Source organism: Corvus cornix, chromosome 8 (genome assembly GCF_000738735.6).
Source record: "Corvus cornix cornix isolate S_Up_H32 chromosome 8, ASM73873v5, whole genome shotgun sequence".
Lineage (NCBI taxonomy): Eukaryota > Metazoa > Chordata > Aves > Passeriformes > Corvidae > Corvus > Corvus cornix.
This window is the reverse complement of record NC_046338.1, coordinates 20,348,906-20,372,752: the sequence shown is the minus strand read 5'-3', so window position 1 is coordinate 20,372,752 and position 23,847 is coordinate 20,348,906. Positions and strand designations below refer to the sequence as shown.

The following is a 23,847-nucleotide window of genomic DNA, read 5'->3' as shown; positions in this document are numbered from 1 at the left end:
TTCAAACTAGCATGCCAAATTAGTCCATAATACTAAATCTTATTTTGTTTTCTGAGTTTCAATTCACTTAAAATTCATGACACAATTTGGTTTTTATTTTCAATGGGAAAAAAAGAGAGAGTGAAATATTTGTGTAACATTTTTGAACACTGAAAAGATATCATTAGTTCTACTTTCAAGGATGATCAGTTTATGTTAGTAGGGATAGGATTGAGCTCAAGGAAAAGAAACCAAGTACTTTCTAGTGAGAAATTACCCCTCTCTGAATGTTCCTTCTCTTTTTTTGGACAGTTTTTTCCAAGTGTGAGAAAGAATAAAATATTCAATCATCATTTAATACTTTCAGAGGAATGCAGAACAGTAAAAATTTGTACCTGAACTGCAAGCATTTTTGCAAGTCCTGTATAATAGAAATAATTTAGTAACAGTTCATGCTCAGTTATAATGAGACACGCACACAAACCAAGGTAGATTGAAACTCAAAGTCCAAATTCTGATCTTAATTAATACCAGCATAAATCTACAGTAAATTCACTGAACACAATATTACAGCAGGATCACTGAAAATAGATTGGGGTGTCAATGTACCACAAAATACTGTGCTCTTCTCGCTCATTTAACACAACTCCATTTGTATAATAGTGTAAAGCTAATTGTCCAGCCCTAAGTTAGCCCATTATATTGGTCTGTAGCTCTTAATTAACAGAACAGTCTTTTGAGTAATTTGGAAGTACACTGTATTTTAAGTTCACAAGGAATTTAAGATGTATTAAATTAGAGATAACATCGCACATAAGTCATTAGAGGGACAACTTAATTCCATATCCTAAATACTTGATTTAGCAGCACAGTTCATCGTTGCCAGCTACATAAGCAGCTCTCATGCATGAAGAGACAGCTGCAACACTTCTTCCCCCCAGCTGCAAGGGCAACTCTTTCAGGAAGGGCCTGGAGGCTGCCTGGGCCATTGCCAGCCAGGCTGCTCTGGATTAAAATAAAAAAAATTATCTCCTCTGTCCTACCTCTCCAAAGGCAGCTTGTGCTCTCAGATTAAAATCTGACAAATCATCTGAGTGTCAGAAAAAGCAGCAGAAATAGAGAGTAATTATGTCACATTTTTAAAATTCAGTTGGCATATTTTATGGTTAAGAGCATCTCACAATTAACTGTCTTTGCAGAGTCGTAACAGTGAAGCTTTCAAAATCATAGTAAGACAGTATTACTTGCATGAAAATTCCTTGTTTAAAGGTTTTTTACAGTGTTACCAGCGTTTTTCAACACTCAGTGGTAATAAGGCACCTCGTTATCACAATGACAGCAATGCTATTGTGTTCAGAATATGTGATAAATGACTGTCACATCTTATGAAAAAGAAGGCTTTTGTATCACTTTAACCTATCATTAGGATACAAGACATACCATGATTCTTACTTTCATTATGGTAATCTAACAACCATCTAGAGACCCAGAAACTGCCGTGTCAGATATATCTTAGCACCTGATGCAGTGATGAGAAGACAGCAGGTCTGCATGGCATTTCTTGCATTGAAGGGGTGAACTCTTGCCCCAAAGTCTGGACATCACCAGTTCTGACCAGTCTTTTGTGATTTTGAACAGCATATCTTTCAAGCCACTGTAGAGTTTTATTGGAGAAACTTTTAAAAGACCTACTTGGAAGTTTGAAGTTGCTCTAGTTGTTAGGAAGAGGGATGGCACATTTCAACAATAATTTCATGGCAAAAGGGAATTTAAGTTTTCCTCTCCGGTAAATTTTCAATGGAAACCAAGTTGATGCAAAGACATTTTGTAGATCTTCCCCCCACTTCTTGTAATTTGTGTTCTTGAACAGAAAATAGAATCTGAACACAGATCTGACATTTAAACTGAAATTCACCTCTTTTCCTCCTTTCTTTTCCCAGGAGACATGGGAAAATCAAAACGAAAATTTTTTAACTTGCTTTCACTGGTTTCCCAATACAAGAATGTACATCTTCAAAAGGATTATTCTGTTAAAAATGTATAATGTACCTCAGGAAGGGTGGAGATCTCCTTCAGTCATGGCTACAGCCAGGGAGACCACAGGCACAGGACCACCAGAGATGGGACAAGTCCCAGTCAGCTCTGCCCAATGCAAAGCCCAGAGAGCTCCTGGGGCTCTGCTCTCCAGGACAATGCAAACCTATGGCCTTCTGCTGGCAATGACACAAGTCATATGGACAAGGCCACACCAGTCATATTTATGCTGGATGTGAGAGAACTACTGGCATTAGCAAGTTAAAAATTAAAAAGGAGCTGTCCTGTCTGGCAGCCTGAGAACCGGAGTACTCCCTTCAACCACTCTTACCTCGGATCCAGTGTTAAAGGACTAAGTATAACATACTCTGTTTGGATGCATTCCTTTAGGACCACTCAGCTTCAGAGAAGATTTAATATGTTTTGTGGCTAAAGCAGGAGACTCTCAGTAGGTATTTTTTCATGCTTGCTGTGGCAGAGTCTCTGTGGAAGAAGGCATTAATGTATTTTGTCCTTCTCCTACTTTTCTGTAATCACCCAGGCAAAACTACAAGAACAAACCAATCCTGTGTATGACAACAAATGCATTTCAGGATATGGAAACAATTTCACATTTACTTGTCATCTGCTTTTTCAGTTCAGCAGAAAAATCTGAATCTCCCTCACCCAAGCTATGCTAGATGACAGAAAGATATTTACTATTGTATTTTCTTAGAAAAACAGAGGAAATGAGTTCTCATGCTCCTATTTCCTGCATGGGTGTTCTGTTAGATTTAGAGCTGTCACCTGGAAAAAGTCAAGCAAAAGGCAGACTGAACTTCCTTCAGTTTTTTAAAAGAATAGAAGTGAGTAGGCATCTTGTTTTAGAGGAAATGTGGATATGAGCTAAGAGATGCTTCCTCTTCAGGGGTAGGACACTTGGTATCACTCTGTCTTTATTTGCTGAGGAAAATAGTGTTTAGGCAGCTCAGCATCTGCAGGGCAATCAAAAGTGAATTCTGCCATGTTCTTACATTGCTCTCTGCTGAGAACCTCAGTACCATGTTCAGGGCTCCAGATTTTTTTTACATATCTTTATTTAATTCTTTGTTTTATAGGCATTTTATTACATCTAATGCTTAACTTCTTTGTCCCTTCCTCCAATCAGGGGACAAAAAAGAATGCATTTTTACTATAGAGGGTGCATGCATCAGATGTAAAGCATTCAGATAGTTTGATAAAATCACCATTATGGAGGAAGATGAATGTTTCTTAGAAATAATAACCTGAGCCTGATGTTGTGGAACAGTTAGAACTAACAATATCGGTTTTGAAAAGGTATGTTGGTGTTCAGTCTGAAGTCCAGTTTGGACTGAGAAAGATAAGAAAATTGTTCTGGCAAATGTGGTGGATACAGAAAGGTGTGGTGCTTCTGGCTGAAATAATCCTTCAGGAACTTAATCTTGCAGTGCTGGTAGCACTGGCATTTGGTATGCTACAGCTGCAGCAGCATGCCCAGAAAATTTAAATTCAGTGTGACACTTCGTAAGGTGGCGTTAAACAGAAATTAGCAATTTTTAAAAGTGTTTTCCGGAGTTTTATCAAAGGAATAGTGTCGCTGTTGTGTGCAGGACGGCGTGAAGAACGACACGGATTCAGGATCGGGTTCAAAGGCCAGCAATGGCTCCATTTAATTGTATAATTCAGCTTATATAGCTTTGTTTGCAAGGGTGGCATGACACCATGGGGTGCTTGACCATCCACCTCTCAGAGGGATTGGCTGAACAGCATAACACCCATTTCCAAAATATTTTTCCCAGTGTGGAAAACAAAGACACAAACAGCCTGCACCTGTGAGATAGTTTACAAAACCTCAAACCGTTTTCCCAGCTGGTTAGTGTGAGAAGGGAGACTTTCACAGGCGGCTGTAAAAACAGGAGAATTCCTCTGCCACCTCTCTTAGCATCTACAGAGTAGAAGATGCATAGGACAATGAGTCAAGTTTCAGGAAGTGTGTTCCAAATAGACTTTTGGAAATATGATTGTTTTGATTCATGTGGGAATTGCAAATAAGAACTACTGGAGCAAGAGGCTCACTAACAATCTGAAACCAAAGTATTGTTTTTCACTCCAAATATTCAGCACACTAAATTTACTCTTATAGTAGTATCATATTGTAAATTTTGAAAATTAATTTCCAAAAATGTGCTCTCTTACCATTATATAAAAATAGCATTTTTGTTTCATGAAGGACTATAAAGATCTATACAAACAGAGGATTTTAAAGTGCTAATTAAGTGTATTTTTCACTTTTAGCAGATTGATGGATTTTTTAAAAATCAGGCTAGTCATATCCCTGAAACCTAGATTATGTCATTTTACTTTATAAGTTATATATTAAATCTCCTTTATGTTGTTTTTAAATAGAGTAGAAATAAAAAACAGTCTAATGAGTACTAATTTTTCAGTTTATTCAGTCCCTGGTTCTCTTTGTTGCTTCTAGTGTGCTAATGCTTGTGTTCCCTTTTGTGAATTTTTTTAGTTAACCTTTGTTTACACTCAATCTTTTTTAGATGCAGTTCGATGAAGGTTAAAAGTATTTGACATCTATCTGTAAAATGAAGAGGGGGAAAATGTGGCTATTTTTATTTTGTTTTACTTTGTTGGTTTTTTTTTTCCTCTGGAAATGTCTCCAGAAATACTTTTTTTTCTCTTTAGTTCAGTATTATATCAAATGGTATCATCTCAAATAGATGTTTATATAGTATGTTCTAGTCTTGTATAGGCAGAAGAATTAATCAAAGTACATTTTTGGACATTGTTACTTAGGAAACACATTGTCAATAAATAAATACTTTTAAACATGCAAAACCCTTCATAGCCCTTGTTCAGAGACATGCTGTGTTTCCTGGAGAACAATGATATTGAAGGAACTAGCAAGCTATTTTGGAGGACACTGAAAGCTTTTAGTGCCACCTCAATGAGAAGGTTTTATGCTCTTTTCCTTTGCTGCAGACACACAAAGATGGAAATGATTCAATTTGCCTTCTGGGTCATTTTAGACACTCATGGGCAGTGTTTGTTTAAAGAAATCCCTAATTTGTTGGGTTTTTTGCATAGGGTACAATAATCAGTCCATATCAGAAGTCCCTTCTGCAGACTCCCCTGTAGCAGTTATTTATCCTGGGGGCAGCTGAGAGTTCACTCTTGTCTCCAGCTGGTCTATTCCCACCCATGTAGGTGACTACTGGGGAGTTTCTGGATGATCCAGAAAACTAAGTATGCACCCAGGCACTGCTTTGTCATCCAGTTATGCAAGTCTAACAAAAGGACTTACAAATTCCATAGCTTTTACCCCAGTGGGAAAATTGTTCTCATTCGTCACGGTTAAAAACCAAGCATAAGTGCAAAATCAGTTGCCTGCTAAAGTCCATGGATGTACTTTTGCAGTAACAGAGGATGGATACATTAGAAGAGATTGTTTTCCCATTATTTCAAAGTGAGGTTTTAATCTTAGTTAAGAAGGTTCTTCAGATCCAAAGGTTATATGGGCTCATCGTGATTTGCTTGTACTTTAAAAAGATGCACATTGGTAGTCGATGTGCTAGTCGAGTACTTGCAGTTCTTAACTTCTCCCATCTGTGATCAAGATGACCTTGGTTCTTACCCTTTCCAAATAAAATGTACGGTTCTTTTGCTGAGATTTCTCTTGGCAAAATGTGTGACCATAAAGTAGTTCAGCATTTTTGCTGAATGATAATCTACTTGGAGACACTAGAGAGCTGAGGGAAATTGAGTCCTCAAGTGTTATACTCATGTGTGAATCCAAGGCTGAATTTCTGCTTTCAGTGTCTTGACTTTACAAGTGCAGGCACCCTCAAATGAACTGCTGCTTGTTTTATAAGTGAGAGTAATTATTGCACTTATAAGTAAATTTGTGATTTGTCACTCTTAAGTGCTAACATTTTTAATTACATTAATTTGATTACATTAAATTATAGGCAAATTAATTACATTACAGTATTTAATGTACTTTTCTGACTTGGGGTGTTCTCAAGTAATTGCAAAGACAATTACTTCATTTTCATGATTTTTTTAATGTTTTTGTAGCCGCTTTCCATTTAGAAATTAAATGGAAAGGGGGTATAAATTTAAATGGGGAGAAAAATGCTTAAAATACTTCAGAGAGTAGTTAGAAAAATCTCAAATCTTACTTGCTCCTCAAGACTCCTGTGAAATCCTATCTCAAGAAAGATATCATAAAAAAAACCCAAACCAACTTAGAGATGGTAACAAAATTACCTTCTTTATTGCTTTAGGCAGTTAGTGAAACTTCTTGAAAAGTCTTCAAAAGTAAGCCAATAAGATAACAATAATAATAATAATTAAATTTCCTTATATCTCTTAATATTAAAGCATTTCTTATAATAACAAGCATCTAGTGATATAAATGATAGGTACAGCCCCTAACGGCCAGATCCAGAAGAAAATGATCCTATATCTGAAGTCAGCTTATTTTATTGCAGAACTTAAGAAAAGTTGCAATCTGCTTTCTGTGCTGGGGTTTGTGAAAATGAGCTAATTTTGTTAAGGGCGTTGCTCCCTAATGACTGCTTAATTGAGTTAATGCTAAATGCTGTAATAAGACCTGGGGTTTGTATCTTCTGATGTAACTGTTTCATCCATGTTGGTAACTACACCTTCTTGCCATGTCGGGGAACAAAGAGGTGCATCAAACTATACCAAAGGGAGAAATAGTGACAAATATTTTTGTGTAAAATCTGGCTTTGTAATATTTGCTGGAATGTTTACCTAGAATGTCTTCAATTGTTTCTGCTCTAAGGTCAAAATTTTTCAAAAGAAATTTTATATAATGTTAAATTTAAAAAGAGAGACTTAAAGACATTTAGCTTCTTCGTGTTGAGTTTTTAGAATGCTGTCTTGGGTATTTGAGCACTGCCATGGTATTGCAAGTGGAAAGGCTCTCTTCAGATGAACTGCAGTGATCCCTTTCAGGGTCCTAACACAGACCAGTGGTTTAAATCATGGGAAATAAATTAGGGAAATAAAGCTAATAAAAGTTTTATTAGTTGTAATAAAACTGCCAATGCAGTTTAGATATGGTTTGGTCCCAGCCAGTAGTACTTTTTATAGCTGGGTTGCCAGACCCTGCCTTGACTGCTCCTCCTTGCTGGGCTCGGAATGTAGCTCAGGGAGACCTCATTCGAAAGTGTCAGTGGTGCTGCCTCTGTACTGAAATCTGCCAGCATTGCCAATCCAGACCTCTCTTCATGGCATGGGTAAGAAACATGTCCAGGAGATGATTTCCAGTTTGATCTAAAAATTTATTTAGAGTAACATGAACTGCAGCTGCCTGAAAGCTTAACTACTTAATTTATGGCTCCTAGACAGTTTTTTATTCAACATGTTAGTAATTGTTAAGATATATTTTATCTTCAGCACTAATTGCAGTTTTTTAAAGAATAATAACAAACATGCTCTAACACAACTAAACAACACAACTAAAACACAATTAACCACAACTAAAAATCTTTATCTTAATATAGACCTAGAATAAGCTCTTCCTGATTAATTTTGAATAGTTTGCCAAATAAAAATGAACTGCTCAAAGATATTTCTGAAAAATAGTGCATTTTGCTTTCTTTTTCCTATTTCTCAATCACTGCAGCTCAACAGCTTCATCTCTGAGTCAGGTTGCCTTCTCAGCTGCATCCTTTAAAAAGTACTAGTTTCTTCCACTAGGAGAATATGAAAATGATCAATGCAATGATGTTGATGTGTTGTGGCAGAGTTCCTAAGTTGAAGTCTTTTGGGGTTTTGGCTGTAATGTTTTGGCATACACACTTCTGTTGAAAATCTGGTGCCTGATTAAAAAAACAACAACAAAAAAAAGTTGAACCCAGGTTTTGAAACAACAAATATTACACCTTCACAGAAACAACTGGGAACATTTTAAACTCTGTTTAATACATTTTAACTGAGCTATTTGAAAATATGCATGAATGTAACTGTTCCTGCTGTGTCCTGCATAGCTCTCTTCCAACACTTGTTGAATGCTTTTTTTTTTTTATTCCTAGTGGGAGAAAAAGTGTACTGGAACCTGTTAAAATGTGCAAAAGCTGCTCATTGGGAAAACAGACCTTTGGCTTCCCTTAGCAACAGCACGGGATTATGGATTCGGAAAGGCAGTAATTGTCAAGTGTAAGATACATGTTGGTCTGGTGAGTACAGGTGCATATAAAATGGCTAAGAAACAGCTACACAGTGCTTAGATAGGGACAGGAGTATACAGAATATTTCTTTCATACAAGAGGTAGAGCAATTGAATTAGTTTGCAAAAGCTTGTTTTAGTTCTGAAATCTACTCCATGAGAAATGTAAAGGCAAAACCTTTATTAATTACTTCAAAGGGAAGATGCTTGAAATTATTGTGTTTTTTAAATTGCATTTTATGTAGTCAGTTTCCTTCAGGATTTTTATATCTTTCAAAAAATTTCAATATTTTTTAGTTCTTTTATTCCAGTTTTATAGAGAGAAGATAACCATGAGCCCATTCTGTTCCAACTAAGTTATATTTACAGGGGACAAGTAGCAAGTGTCCCTGCTGAGCCATGATTTACAAGGTAAATAGCAAATGCCAAAGATTAAGTGATGGTTTTCCCTTGTTTGGTGCTTAAGGGAAGAAATAGGGTTACTTCTCTGTTTAACTTGGGCTAAGTAATGCCACTCTTACAGTGTATCATTCTGTGCAGTGCTTCAGTTCTTCAAGATGGGCATCTTGGGAACTGAACATGTCAGGAATCAATGTTTTAAGCATGATGCCCTTTCTAGTTGAGGGAAATAACTTTTTTTCTGTCCTCTTCTTACTTCAGACTGCAGATTTTAAAATTCCTCAACAAGAAAAACAACTTGTGAGGTGAGGGAAGGTTCCTACTAAAAATCTTTCCAGCCTGGCTGTGATCAACCTGGCTGATCATATAAAATACAACTTCATGTTACATGTTGATTGTTGCAATATATAAAGTGTATGTTAACACAAAGGTAATAATACTGAATTTTATCTGTGGGTGAATTATGCAGACACCAAACATAGCAGACTTCCTGAAGTAAAATTCCTTAAACACAGTGAATTGTCAAGTTTGCTCTATAAAGAAAGCTGCTGACATGGAACTAAGAAAACCAGAATAATTCTGGGCACATTCCATGTGCAGAAAAACCCCAATATGCTGAGCCAGACTGCATGCTTTCATTGCTGTCCTTTGGATAACAAAAGCACTGCTTCACCAGCTCGGAGCAATGTACAAACAGGATTATTACTTTAGGAACACTTCACTTTCATATGCTAAGGGAATAAGAATCTACTGTGAATTTTCAGCAGCAGCAAGAGACAGAAATTGAGCAGTGAGAGCTTTAAATTAGGGGGCTGGAAACCCAGCCCACAGATGAGGTGGGGTTTAAAAGGAAAGCGGGCACAAGGCATGGTTAGAGCTATGGCATCACTGGAGTTACAAAACCAGAATAGATATCATGTAACTGAGCATTCTGTTGGACAACTTCAGGGCACTTAAGAAAGTCGGGAAAGATGAGAAAGTGGGTTGTGCTGTAGAAGTGGAGGGATCAGGTTATAATGTTGAGAGCTTGTAGGAGGAGTCATAGAACGGTGTGGGTTAGAATGGACCTTAAAGGCCCCCTCATGGGCTGGGATGCCACCACCTAGATCAGCATGCCGAGGTCACCATCCAGCCTGGCCCTCAACACTTCTAGGGATGGGGCATCCACAGCTTCTCTGGGAAACCCCCACTAGTTCCCTTTAAATACTGGAAGACTGCAATGAGGTCTCTCCAGAGTCTTCCCTTCCCCAGGCTGAACAACCTCAGCTCTTTCAGCCTGTCTTCACAGGAGATGGTGCTTCAGCCCTGTAATTGTCTTTGCGGCCTCCTCTGGACCCACTCCAACATGTCCAGGTCCTTCTTGCTCTGAGGACTCCAGACCTGGATGCAGTGCTCCAGGTGGGCTCTCACAAGAGCAGAGCAGAGGGGGAGAATTCCTTCCCTTGACCTCCTGGTTGCTCCTCTTTGGATGCAGCCCAGGATGCTGTTAGCAGTCTGGGCTCAGAGCATGCACTGTTGGCTCATGCCCAGTTCTTAGTCCACAAGGGCGGGAATTATAAATCAGGAAGAGGTTTGGAACAAATATTCCTTCAAATTGAAGGCAATTGGGCATTTTTCAGTTAATGGTGTCATGCTGACTTGCTTGTGAACAAAGTGGAGCATGTTGCCTTACTTTTGAGACTTATTGACTCTTGTGACTTGCAGGTGTTTGTTACCATCTAGTGGGAATTGAATCTCCAGGTGCTGTACCATCTGTTTGGGAAAAAGTGCCCTGTACCTGACTTTCAATTTTGTAAATTAAAAGTAACACTTAATATTTGGGGATTATTTAGAAAAGCAAACATGTTCATAAATACCAATGAATATCTCTCCTCTCTAGTAAGGAGGCTTTTTTATTTCGTTTAATTTGAAAATTACACTGGAATGTCAAAGATTTTCAGTTCCCTTTCCCTACTGCAGAAAAAAAGGAGCCTAAATGTTTCCAGGAAATTATAATCATGAGAGCTTTGGTAAAATTAGTTTGGATCCAACATTTCACAAGTTATATTACTGTCTTTGTTAAAAAATACAATTTCTTGTTCAAACTACATAATCAATCATTAATATATACTAGTTCCAAACTCTAAATATTCTCTGCTAGGGCTGGGCAGTGGAGTCCTTAGAAATGGTACTATTTTGTTTATGAAGGGTGGTTAGAAATTGCTGGTGTATGTTTTTATCTTGTATCTTCTGTACTTCACCATTTTTTCTCCTGAACCCTTTAATTTTATACCTATTAAAAGAGTACATGCAGCCTCTCAGCAGAAATTAGAACTTCTGTTGTATTGAGTACCTCCCATCTATACAGTAATAGATTATCCTACTCCCATCTGGATGGACAAAACAGGCAAATCTGGTATTCAGGTAATGGTTTTATACCCATTTAAATTAGAGACAGATCTGCTCTTTTATGAATTTTTATCTATTGAAGTGTTTTAAGACTCAAGAATTGTTACATAATTGGTGAGGAAACAGTTTAATGGGACAGTTCCATTGATTTAGGATTATAGTGAAGGTTTGTGGACAAGTTCAGCTCTGAATCCTAACTGACTCCATTTTTGGCCAGAAATTTGAATTCCAAGGCCACCTTTCCTTTGCCCTGGAGTCTGTGGTGCTGCTTTGTTCTTGAAGGCAATAAGGTGTCAGCTTACTCTGTCAGAGCAGCTCTGCACCTTCGTGTCCTGGGATTTCCTTCTGTGTACACATGGTTCTACAGGTCTGAAAGAGGGGGACCACAGAGACTTAATGAACGAGGGGGTTTCTTTCTTCAATTAGTATTGTCTTCAGTAATTTCTGAGAGTAGGTGGAGAAGCTGAAATAGAATGTTTCACTGGATAAGGTACATAAATATTACATAAAGATATGTAATTTAACTCCTTTTGATGTAAGAATTGGTCCCCATATAACACAGATTGAGCTGTGTGATACAGGGATGGATTATTTATGTGCATTATATGCTTTTCCATGGCAAAGCTGATGGAAGGCTAAAGACTTAAGGCAGCATTCTTGAGCTGTTGAGCTACTAATGGGCCTCAATGCAAATTGAGTCAGTTCTGATGCAACCAGTAAACCAGTTTGAGAAATACTAACAACAAAGAACAGCTTACTGTGATCACATTGCCATCAAGCACTTCTCTGCTCCCAGATTTTTACAAATATTTAAAAGGCAGTATGATACACAAGTGAAAAAAAATAATTTCAACAATGAATTTCTGTAGCATTTAGTCATTGCTTCTATCTGTAAGGCTTAATCTCTCATTGATAAATATGCTTTACTCAAAGGTTTTTCTGAATTACTTCTACAGTCTGAGGGGGATCATATACTAGGGTAATCTTGAATTTCTTGACAATGCCTATTTTGCTAATAGTAGTTAAAACTTTATCCAAATTAAACCAGAGTGAAAGTCTCAAGGTGTATTTTCTACAGAAGAAATAATCCAAGAACCAGCCCACATGATGAACATAGATTTCACAATGTGTTAGGTTTTGTTAAATGGGATTTGGCCTTAGGCTTCTTGATTCATTTGCAAACCTTTTACAAGTCCAGAGGAACCAGAATACAGCTGGGCAAAGAAATTTGTTGTTGCTGAAAATTTTTAAGAGATCTTTCTAATTGTGTCAAGAGTCCAATGACAGCTGCAGGTTATGAATTGTACAAAATGTGTTCTCTTCTTACAGTTGTTTTTATTCATTGCCACCAAGAACAGGGAGAGTGAATTTTCTTGTTATAAACATAATGTATGGATCTTATTAAAGACAAATATAATCTAGTGAACACTGAACTTATAAATGCATTTTTACAAGATTGTTAAAGCTCTACCTAAATTTTAAAAATTGATGAGTAGAATGAAGCAAAGTCTCAATGTGAACACCTAAATGTTTTCTTTCTGAAACTATAGCCTTTATTTCTACTTTGCTAGATTTATACCACACAAGAACACTGGAACTATTAATGCCAGATGTAATTGGTTTCCAGCTTTTTCCAGCTAGGAGTATGATGACATGTTTTATTTTCTTTAATTATGGGACAATTATTTGCTACTCACAATCTTTGTATTATAAAGCTGCTTGACCTTTTCTTTACTAGTCTTGTCTTTTGCCTCTCAAAATGTGCTTTCCAAAGAAATACCTGGAATTTATCCACACTATTATTTTTGCAAATCTGCAAAATGAAATATGACATGGAGATACCATTAGCAATATACAGACATTAAGCTAAACACTTTTAACCAGTACAAGCTTATGATAAAGTGTCAGGTGCTCTACTTCATTAAATAACACAAATTGAACAGATCAATCCAGTAAGCCATTAACAGCATTATGCAGAGATATTTTTAGACACTGCAGCTATGCTTCATCAAAATGTGTCTATCATCTTCTTCCTCTTGCTGTTTGAATCTCCTCACCGAACTATGCATTGTGGTGTCACCATAAACTTTCAAACCTAAAACTAGAAGGGAGATTTTGTTGTAAATACAAATGCAGCTCTAGGAAATTGGCTTATCAGTCAGGACCACTTGAAACTTCACCTTTCAAGGTACTTTTGTCCTTTTTTTCATTTGTTCCCATTGCAGGTAAAAGTGTAATGGACCAATTAATAAAATACTTGGCACAATAAAAGGATTTTCTTCCATGTCAGGTTGTTTTAAATAATATCAGGAATCCTGGTACTGATTTTTGAGACAGTGCAAAAGCTACAGTATCAGATCATTTTTGCATTTCCTTGGAGGGATTGTCAAAGGGTACACTGCACCAAAAAGGCTTTTAATGAGATGTGTCCCTGAAGGGAAGAAGATGAGTTCATTTTTTTGGTCACAGAATGCAGTGATTTGAGCGCAACATTAAGAAAAAATACCCTTTTGAATCAAAGGACAAGATGGTTGAACATCATTTTGGGTTAAATGGTGTATATATGAGGTTTTATTTTGTCACTAGTATGTGAATGGATGCGCAAAGAGAGGAAAATAAAAGGATGTGATCTAATAGCCAAAGTGTAAGCTTCCTACTTATGCATGATTTGTGGTAGTTCTCCAAGAACATTAGTAACAACCTTTCAAAAGTCCTGATTACAGAGAGGGATGCTGTGCATATTAACAGCATTGCCCAAGAGAATCTACAACCAGACTGAAAAAAGCAAAAAAAAAGCAGCAAGTCAAGGGAAAAAAACAAGGCAACTGTGTTTGAGTAGAATGATAAAGATGCACTTGAACTAAACCAAGTTAAGTAGATGACATTGCAGTGGAAGAGAGTAGTTTAAAGTGCCTCTAACCTAACAGATAATCTTGAAAAAGTGGGAAGCTAGTAGGTTATGTTTTGTAGGAATCTACACAGTAAAAGATATCTGAATTTTATCTCGCTGTTTTAAGGAACATGTACAAGCTTTGTTCTCTGGTTGCTTTATTCCAGACTCTAGACACTCACCAACCTAGCTTGCTTCAATGAAATGTAAAACTACTTTTCTTATTTGGAAATTAATGCAGAAGTTTATATAGTTCAGATACAAACATTTCTTTTTCCTAATTAAAAGATAACCTGTAAAGTGCTTTTTTAAAGGCTTATGAATTTTTCACTTTGCTTAAAGAAACAATATCACATTACAGTGTCTGATCTGATTTGGCATGAAATAAGATCTAGGCTTTCCTAATAAAACCATTTTATCATTACTCACAACAAAAACTACTAAGAAGTGTTGGGTTTAAAAATGTTTGCAAACTGTGGCAGTAAATTGCAGTGCAGGACATATTTAAATTGGGCATTTAGTTATCCATACACTTCGTTAAAAATTGTCTGCTGCAAGAAGATTTTGGATATCAATCAGTATGAGCAGAGTTATGCAAAAAGAAATCTAAAAATATTATGGGGCAAGATTAAACATATTTGCAATGATGTTTAAAATCCTTGAAAGAATATAATTTCACTTAATTAGGGGTTGCCCTTGTTTTGTTACAGTATTACCTTAGGTCTCACTTTATTAAGAAACATGTGTGACCCAGCTCCTCTCAGTCCCCAGCATTCGAGGGTTTTTAAATCCATATAGTTTTGGTGGTGTCAGCTGTGTATTGCCTTCATTTTTCTGGATGCTGAAACTGATCCAGGTTAACTGACCTGATCTTCCCAGCCCTGGAATGAGACCAGCAGGAGCTGATAATGTTTCACTCGGTAAGGGAGAAGCTGAGTGTCCTCCTCTGCGTGGGCCAAGGCAGTGGAGGGATCTAGAGGAGATGGATGACTGTATCCTCACAGGGGCTGCTCTCTGTTTTGGTCCTGTCAACATTCTCATCTGAGAGTTTGTAAAAGATAGAATATGTGAGGGTGCAATACTTTCAGTGCACCCAGCTCTCATTTGGGTTTGCAAATGTAAGTGGCCATCACATGCCTTCAAAGAGATTTTCAAGAACCCTTTTTCTTTTTCCTTCTCATAACCCAAAGTTCCCATAAGGACATAAGAAAGGTGACCAGTGCCATGGGAGTGGTATCTCTAAATTCTTTCAGCATCAGCTCCATGTGTGCAGAGAGGACAAGTGTGGTGTTCTTGTTATTTTGAGAAGAAATCCAAAAATGGATCAAAAAATATTCATGCACCTCTCCAGTGCAGGATAAACAGGATGCTGCAGGTATTTCTCATTCTCATTCTTATGCTTTTCAATTTTATTCATCTTTGCTTTTAACCTCAAAGGAAATTTTATTTACATACCTGGGAGAGCACAGTGGCAGTGGCTCTTCATGGTGGTAGAAGTCCTTTCTGTTTATTTCTGCAGATGGAATTGCAGCCAAGAGCATTTCCTTCAGCACAGTTCTGCTTATTACTGTTGCAGATCTTGACAATGCTGGCTTAAATAATTATTAACTAGGAGAAAGCAGACAGGGCAGTAGTTTAAATTTTTGAATTATAAGCTCCAGGTCATATTAATTATTCTGAAAAGCATTCAACAGCTTAATAAGACAAGGGTTTGACCATAAATGTTATTTTCATTTGTTTGTGTTATTTGAAACTGTTGTAACTGGCTGTTTAATGGTCTGTGTCATGTAGGTGTATTATTATCTCTCATTGGCATGTTTTACTCAGTTGTCACTAATGGCACAGAATGTCTTTCCTATCATTTTCTCTTGGAATCCCCAGATAGAGAGCAAGTTCAGTGACAGTTTTATCAGTGAGTTACATTAAGCTGCTCTTTGCCACTCATGAATCAATGTATTTTCATCTCAGACTGGTCCCTGCTCTACATATGTCAGTGCTACTCCACCGTCTCATTTGCCAAATGAATAGCAGAGCTCTCATTAAATTAATGCTGTGATTTTTTGCACTGGATTACTGACAATATGTTCAGTTTGCTCTTTTGATTTTACTGAAAAATAACTCTCAAGTACCAAAGAATAAATAACCACAGTTATATAAGAACTAAAGAAAATAAAATGGTATTTGAGTTATAAAATCAGTCATGGTTCTTGACTGAAAACTCAGCAGTAATTGGGGAGATTAGAGGCAGTGAAGCACATTAGTTCAGCTTCCAGACTACAGTGTGGTCACTTGTCTTTTTATTTGTGCTAAGTAATACAGCAGGTAGAAGAGAATAAAGAACAGCTTCTTAGTGACTCCTGTCTGGCTAAGTCTGCACCTGACAGGTTTATAGTCAGAAAATCTTACATATCCATGAGCTTTAAAGGAATGAAATTTTCATTTTCTGACTGAAGAAATCCAAAGCACCCAAGTATTTAACCCCCAGAGGAACAACAGTCCTGCTATAATCAGGAGAAAATGATGTGTGCTCTTCTTTCATCTTAGATGTGGAGAAGGGTAAGCAGGAGGAGAAGCAACCAGTTTGCAATACTCTAGCATGGCAATTGACTGGAAGCCAGGAAATCCAACCACATAGTCATTCCTTCAGCCTGGTAAGCCCTTTCTGGTTTGAAAGCAGTTCTGTGTCAATGTTTGTTGACTGTTGTCCAGATGTGAGCATTATTGCCAAGGCAATGAGCTAAAGGCTCTTGAAAACTCAGTGTAAAGCAAGGTAAAAAGAATATTTAACTGTTAAAGAAGAGATGGGGAAAGAGTGAGAATGTTCATGCAGGCTTTAGCAGCCAGTTTGGATTACCAATAGCACAGAAGCAGTTAGAAGATAAGTAAAGGAAGGTGAGCATGTAAAAAGCATATGGTACGACATGAAGGTGAGAGAGTCAGAAGGCTGTGGGAGAGATGGCTCTGAAATAGCAAAGACTTTTGAGATCAGGTGATTTTCTGAGTCACAAATCAATCACTAATTTCGTTTCAATTAAAAGGAGAAATAGGAGCCATAAAAGTGCAGAACCAGGTTTCCAGAGTTACTGTGGCTTTGGGATTTGTTAAAATCAGGCACATTACTGAGTTTCATTGGTCATGATGCCATATCAGAAGACTCATGACCTGAGCATCCCTTCAGGTTTAAACTGTCATGTTGTCTCATTCTGACCCCACAGCAAACAGTTCTGTGTGTACAGGGATGCCATGGCTGGCACCACCAAACAGGGATTTGCCAGTGCTGGGAAATTTAAAAAACCCAAAAAACCCAGATTAATAGTACAAACATGTACACTGTAAAGGATATTTCTTGTCTGGGAAGGCTCATGCCTTGTAATATTTCATAGATTCATATAATGGTTAGGACTGGAGAGGGTTGGAAGGGACCTTAAAGATTGTATAGATCAACATTGGATGGTTTTAAGAATTATCATCTGGAATTGATTAAAAAAATAGGAGACAGGAGTATATGCTCTCTCTGGGAAATTTCAGCATTTGTTATGACTTAATCAGAAGTATTTGTGCTAGCTAGTAATATGAATGTTTTGCCATTCTGATCAAGATTGGCATTTCTTTACCTTGTACACATTATAGTCCACCAAAGAACCTACCATTTCAAAAATAAAATGAAACTAAAAGGCAAATGGAGCAAATTCTAAACAAAATTTAGAAAGCAGTGATTAGTTTTGTGCAATTCAAAAGATGTAATAATTTTAGATATTTTCTCACTTTCAGAAAATGAATGACCATACATCAAATGCCATCCTTTAATTTTAAGAGCTACTAATCTCTTTATGCCAGAGTCTCCTAAGGGCAGGAGATGAGGCCATTTTCCTACCCTTCTCTGTAGCAACCAGGAAAAACATACATCTGCTTCAAGATGCTCTAATCTGCAGGGGATGAGACATCCACTGTTCTGCCCAAGTTGGTTTGTGTCATTGTCAGCTTCCAGCTTTTTGCACTGCCCATTTTTAGGCACTTATAATGCATTCCCACCTCTTCAGTGCCCTTACATTTTTTGAATTGAGCAGGATAATTCACTGAGAGAGAGTTCTAAGAGAACCCAGAGTATAAAAACTGGTTTGGCATCTGGGCATGTGGTTACTGAAAGAACATTTCAAGTTGTGTGCTGACCACATTATTGGGAGCAATATCTCATGGCAGATTTGTGTGTGTTACTAGGTCACCATCAGAGGGTTTGTATTACCCTCCTAAACTTTGGTTATCAGAGGAACTTTCAATCAGATAAAGATGGGGGGCTTTTTTAGTCTTTGCAAACAGTCCGCTGTCCCTTTGCTGAGTTTTTTTCTAGAGTCTGTCAAACCAAATGAACCAAATTCCTTGAAGTGTAATATCTGACATTTGGAGCTAGTGAAAGGAGTGGTAAAGATCAGTGTAGGGCACAGACATAATACCATGTTGAAATGAAATTAATAAACATGGATTTTCTGATATTTATTTCATCCTTGAGCTTTTCACACTTATCTATGGTGTCATGATAGCTTTTATCAGCACCTTTTTCATTCTCTTTTCCCGTAGTGCCAGAAAATTGTCAAATGCATAGGTAGAAATAAAGCAATATAATTGGAAATTAGAATTCTTTAAACTATGAGGTAAGATGCCAGTTAGCTCATGCTCTGGAGTAGGTTGCCCAGAGAGAATGAGGAAACTCCAACCCTGCAGATTTAAAACTCTTGCCTGAATAAGGCCGTGAGCAACCTGATAACACTTTAAAGCTGGTCTTTGCAGGCCTTCAGATGTGCCTTCCAACTCAAACTTTTCCATTCATTTGAAGCATCTAATCTGGCTTAAATATTTTGAGCAAGGCTTCCTTTCTGAGTTTGTCATTTCCTGAGGTCTTTGTAGAAGCCTCTGAGAAATGGGGTTGTGGTGTTTCAGCTGTTGTTGCACAGGTGTCAGAGATGGCTGACAAGTAACGTGATCAAAGGGATGCTTCCTTCTTGATAGGAATTGATAGGGATCTGTAAAAGAAGTGTGGAAAATCTTTATGATAAGCCTGTATTACATGTATAGTAATACTTTCTTTTCTTCTTTTTTTTTTTCCCTGCCAGGCATATATTAGCATGATTTACATTTACAAAGAATATAAACTTACCTTTTATTTTTATTCCTATGATAAAATATTTTTTTTTAGGAGACATCTCGTAGTCCACAGTTTGTTGCAGAATGCTTTGAGCTGCACTTTTTAACTCAAAAAGCATGACCCTTCCTAGAAAGGAATATACACAAATAATAAGTCTCTTTTACCAGGAAGATGGAATTTTGTTTCTCATTTTATTTAATGCTAATTGGCTTCAAATTGTCAATAATAACATAAACCGTACAGAAAAATTCATTTTAAACATGTTGGCATATCAAATGCTTGATCTGGAATTTTCTCTGCCATGTCAAGAACTGATAGCTGGGTCACTTTTTAAACATCTTTCTGGAGACTTCATATCATTCATTTTGTAATTCTGTAACTGTATTTTGTCATATCAGCCTTCTTGTTGGAAATAATATTCTCTTGCTTAATAGAACAAGAAATTACCCTTGAGATATTTATTTTGCTATAAATTTTCCTGGTCAGTAATAATATGCTGACATTTCTGCTGAGAGAACTTGATGAAATCTTTTGGGTTTGACCTATCCTTGAGAATCACTCCTGGGAAAAGTGCACACTACAGCAGAAAATGTTGGAGCTCTGGTGTGATGATGTCATGTTAAATTCATTAGGAGTACACAAAAATTGAAATTTTGTAAGCCTCAGAAGAAGTAGAAGTATAAACCTGTGTAGTAGAGGGGAAAGAGATGAGTGGAAGAGAAAGAGAAAAATGGTTTGTTCTCGCCTGTTTTCTGGCCTTGTTGACCTATGCTGCCAATATGGATGGAGAAGAGCAGTGAGCCTTCTTTCTTTCCTTCTGTCATCCGTTTTGGATCAATCTGAATCTTCTTGCACTTCAGTTTCTATAGAAAGTATTTCATTATGGTTTAACTTAGGATATCTGCTGTTAGTTTGTCACTTGATTTCTGATTTTAATAATCCAAATAATCATAATGAGAGTTACAGAGGTACAGAAAAACAACCTAAAACTTCTTTATTCAAACTGTATCTTAGGTGACCTTCTGTACCTTAGTGCTGCATTCCCAAAATCTCAGGTTTATTTAGGTGAGCAAGGTAGGATTCATCAGTCTAAGCAAAGATATGTCCATAACAACAAGTTTGGGTTTTAGTCTCCCATTGAGATTAACCATTTTATTCAACATTAAAGTCTAACACAGATCAGCTGCATAGTGTCTCTCCATGAGCTGCTAGGGAATGATGAGCACGGGTGGCAGCACTCAGAAGTCAAGTGAGGTAGATCCTTCTCCTGCCCTTTAGAGATAGGGAACTAAGAGAATGCTCATACAAAGAACTCATCTGGATAAGCAGAAACTTAACCCTAAATTAAGCTAAAATGTCTTTTGAATATTGACTTGCGGTCAAAACAGGATCCCAAGACACAACAAATTGTTTCACATGCTCAGACTCTGTTTTGGAGCCCTGAACCTATGTAGGTCATTGTTTCTGTCTGTCTTATTTGAACAGTGCTGTGACACAAACTCTGCCTTAGTGTCCCAGACACCAAACTGGTTTTTCATTACAGAATGTTCTAGCATTAAGCCTAGCAATTTCTAAGGGACTGATAGTATTTCAGGTTGTCTTTATAAAGGGAAAATAACTTCTGAAAGCAGAATGAAAGATGAAGAGCTCTTTCAGAGAGCTGTGTCGTGGGAAGGCTGCATCCAGAGCCTTTGTTGAAACTTGCTAGAGAAACACTTGACTGCTGAGGAAGGCAGGACCTCAGCACCTTGGCAGGGCTCTGGCAGATGGGTTATAAAGTGTACAGAATATACTCTCTCTTGTAAGTCCTACATGAGAAAGGATACATGAGATATGATACGTGAAAGTTCTCCATGAGATATTTGTTGGTTCTGAGGATTTTTTAAAAGAATTTTTATTACCAACAATAAAGTAATACAATTTCAGAACACACTATGGAAAAACATCAAAGTTTTCAACAAGATTGAAAACTGGTTTAATTACTGGTTACTAAATTACTTGACATGGATTGGTTTCATTCTTCAAGCTTTCCAGGGTTTATTTATTTCTTTTTAATGTAGTTAGCACAACCCATGAGGAACATACTATGTACCAGTTTGCTATTCTTTAGCAAATAGTTTACTTAAACTTCTTGGAGTGCTGCTATTGAGGAGAAATTAATTGAGTATTGCTGACATAAAGTGATTATCTTTTCCTTTAAACTTGTGGTTGGAAATAGATTTTACTTTTGCTTGAGGCCATGTCACTGCATTTTAAATCAAACAATAATATTGTTTTCTGAAATGCTATATTCTGTGATTCAAAAAAATTGTCTTTATTAAGACTATGTTTAATCAGGACTGACTGGGAGAGAGATACGTGTCAATATCCAGATTTGGGGCTTTTTGCTTTGTATGCTGTGAGGGAGCACATTATATCTGTTGGTAGCTGGGCTTTGTTTCAGGGTGAGCAGTGGCTTTGTAACAAGCATGATTTTGGTTAAATCCTGGGTAGGTCTCATGGCTTAAGCCCAGCTGGCAGCTAAACACCCCACAGCTGCTCACTCACCCCACTGCCAGCAGGATGGGGAAGAGAATCAGAAGGGGAAAAGCAAGAAAACCCATGGGTTGCAATAAAGATGGTTTAATAGGGAAAGCAAAAGCTATGCACACAAGCAAAGCAAACATAAGTAAGTTTTCCCATGTTAAATAATTTACTTTTCTTGAGCCCAGTGTGCTTTCCTTCCTCCCCCCACCCTTCTACTTTTTTTGTTTTACTTTCTTGTCAATATTACATTATATTTTCTATCAGTCTCTTTTAAATGAAAGAGAAAAAAGAGGAAATGGGAAAAATAAGCACAGTTCAAATAGTGATTTTTTTTGCAGTGAAGTAAAAAAACCCTAATTAAGACCAGGTCATTCCTCCCAGCTGTGTTTATCAGTCCCTGTAAAAGTCAGTGTGGTATTCTTCAGATTGCATCTACCTAATGCTGCCCCATTGGAGGAATCAGAAGTTTCATGAGCATTTAATCAAACGAAGCTAAAAATAAGAAAAGAGAGATGTGCTAGCTGAACCGTGATTTCTTCTATGCAGCTACCTGGATTCAAGTAGCATACAAACAAAATACTTCATTATTGCATGTCAGAGGCATAGGCACAGATATTAGAATGCTTCCAGTAACCTTGTTATAGAAGCTGTGAACTGAAATGAAAGAAAAGGTTAAACATATTTCTTTGTATTTTTTTTCCACTGGGCACACAGCAAAATCAGAATTTTTCAGTAAAAGTTACAAATGCCACTAGGGAAAAGATAGGAAGAGTTTAATTGTTCTTCATTCTTGATGAAAAAAATAAGGTTTGAAATTATTAATAAAATAGTCATTGTTGAGTTTTGAAGCTTACAATAATGTGATAGTTGCCCTTTCTGAGACCTGATCTATTGTGCCTTGGTTATCTCCAAGGAGATGTAGACATGGGTCTGTGTGTCTTCTTTTTCCTCTATAAGGTGTTGTATTTAATCATTCTCAAGTGTAAATGGGTAAAAATGGCCTTTTCTAAGATCTGGAATACTTAACTTTTTCAGCTATAAGACAGAAATAGTATCTAGTGAGAAACCCAGGGTTGCTGAAATCTTTTAAGAATTGCAACGATTCTGCCATTGTGAATAGTGCTTTTTAAAAATACAACTATGAAACTGTTTGTTACAATACATGTCATGCTGTGCTACTTGCCATTCCATTTATTAGGTCAGAAATAAGCAGTATCTGAATTTCATTTCATGACTGCTATTTGTCCCCCATCTTTTCATTCCCTATTATTGCTTGTAGGGTATTTTAATTCATATGTTATTAAAACTTGCTTTTGACTTTAAACTATTTCAGATTTTTGGTTGTCTTCAGTGCATGACTACTTCTCAGAGTCTTTGTTCCAATTACAAAACACTCTCAATTACAGTCTGAGGAGCACTAAAAGATAAAAGGAGGAAAGTATCTTCTGTAGAAAAAAAACAAACCAACTTTTTGATACAGAACAAATATTTCAGTGAGTTTCCTGCTGTGACAAGCAGCACAGAATTTTAGTGATGGGAGTTTGAGTACCTCTGTTGTATGAAAATACTAAGGTCAAAGTCTTTCTTCAAACAACAAGCAGGAGATTTTATTGCAATAAAAAAGATATGATCTTGCAACCAAACTTCACACCTTGCAGCATGATCCTTACCTGAAAGGGCCTGTGTTCCAGGTTAGAGAATTAATAGTTTGATTTGGCCTTATTGCAATTAGGCTTGGTTTGATTTCTTAATTTTAATGTGCTTATTTGCATGTCATCTTAAAATATAAACACTATATTTATTATATATTTCCTTGTTATCCCATTAGCAAGAAAAGGTGTTATGAAGAAACATCTGCCATTATGTGTGAGTATTCCTAACTGGGTTTACAGTCTCCTTGTGAACTGCTGACCACTGCTGTTTGGTAGCTGGAAGGGTGGCCTGATAAATTAAGGTATGTAGGTGTGTTTATACCTAAATTCAAATGTTAGTCCCATTAATATCAATCTGTATGTGAAAGTCTGTATGCAGACAGTAATTTGTCCCATGGAAGACTCTTGGAAACTAGTTTAGTTCCGTGGCTGCAGGACATAGTCAGAAATATGATCGAATATGTTGGGAACTGAAAAATCCACTGAGTCAAGTCAGACAGGGATCACTGTCTGCCACCATTGATTAGAGCAGATATTCAGCAGCACTTCTGACAGTTTGTTATACACAAAGCTTTTAGTTATGCAGCTCCTATCTCCTTTTAAGCTGCCTAGAACATTGCCAAACAAT

General features: G+C 37.0%; 1 long non-coding RNA gene across 1 annotated transcript; it reads left to right on the top strand.

Moving 5' to 3' along the window:
* Positions 1 to 15,105: 15,105 nt before the first annotated feature.
* Positions 15,106 to 23,515, top strand: LOC109145899. The gene is made up of 3 exons (XR_002047577.3): positions 15,106 to 15,276; positions 16,446 to 16,552; positions 23,396 to 23,515. It is a non-coding gene; the product is annotated as an uncharacterized LOC109145899 (long non-coding RNA).
* The last annotated feature ends 332 nt before the right edge of the window (positions 23,516 to 23,847 follow it).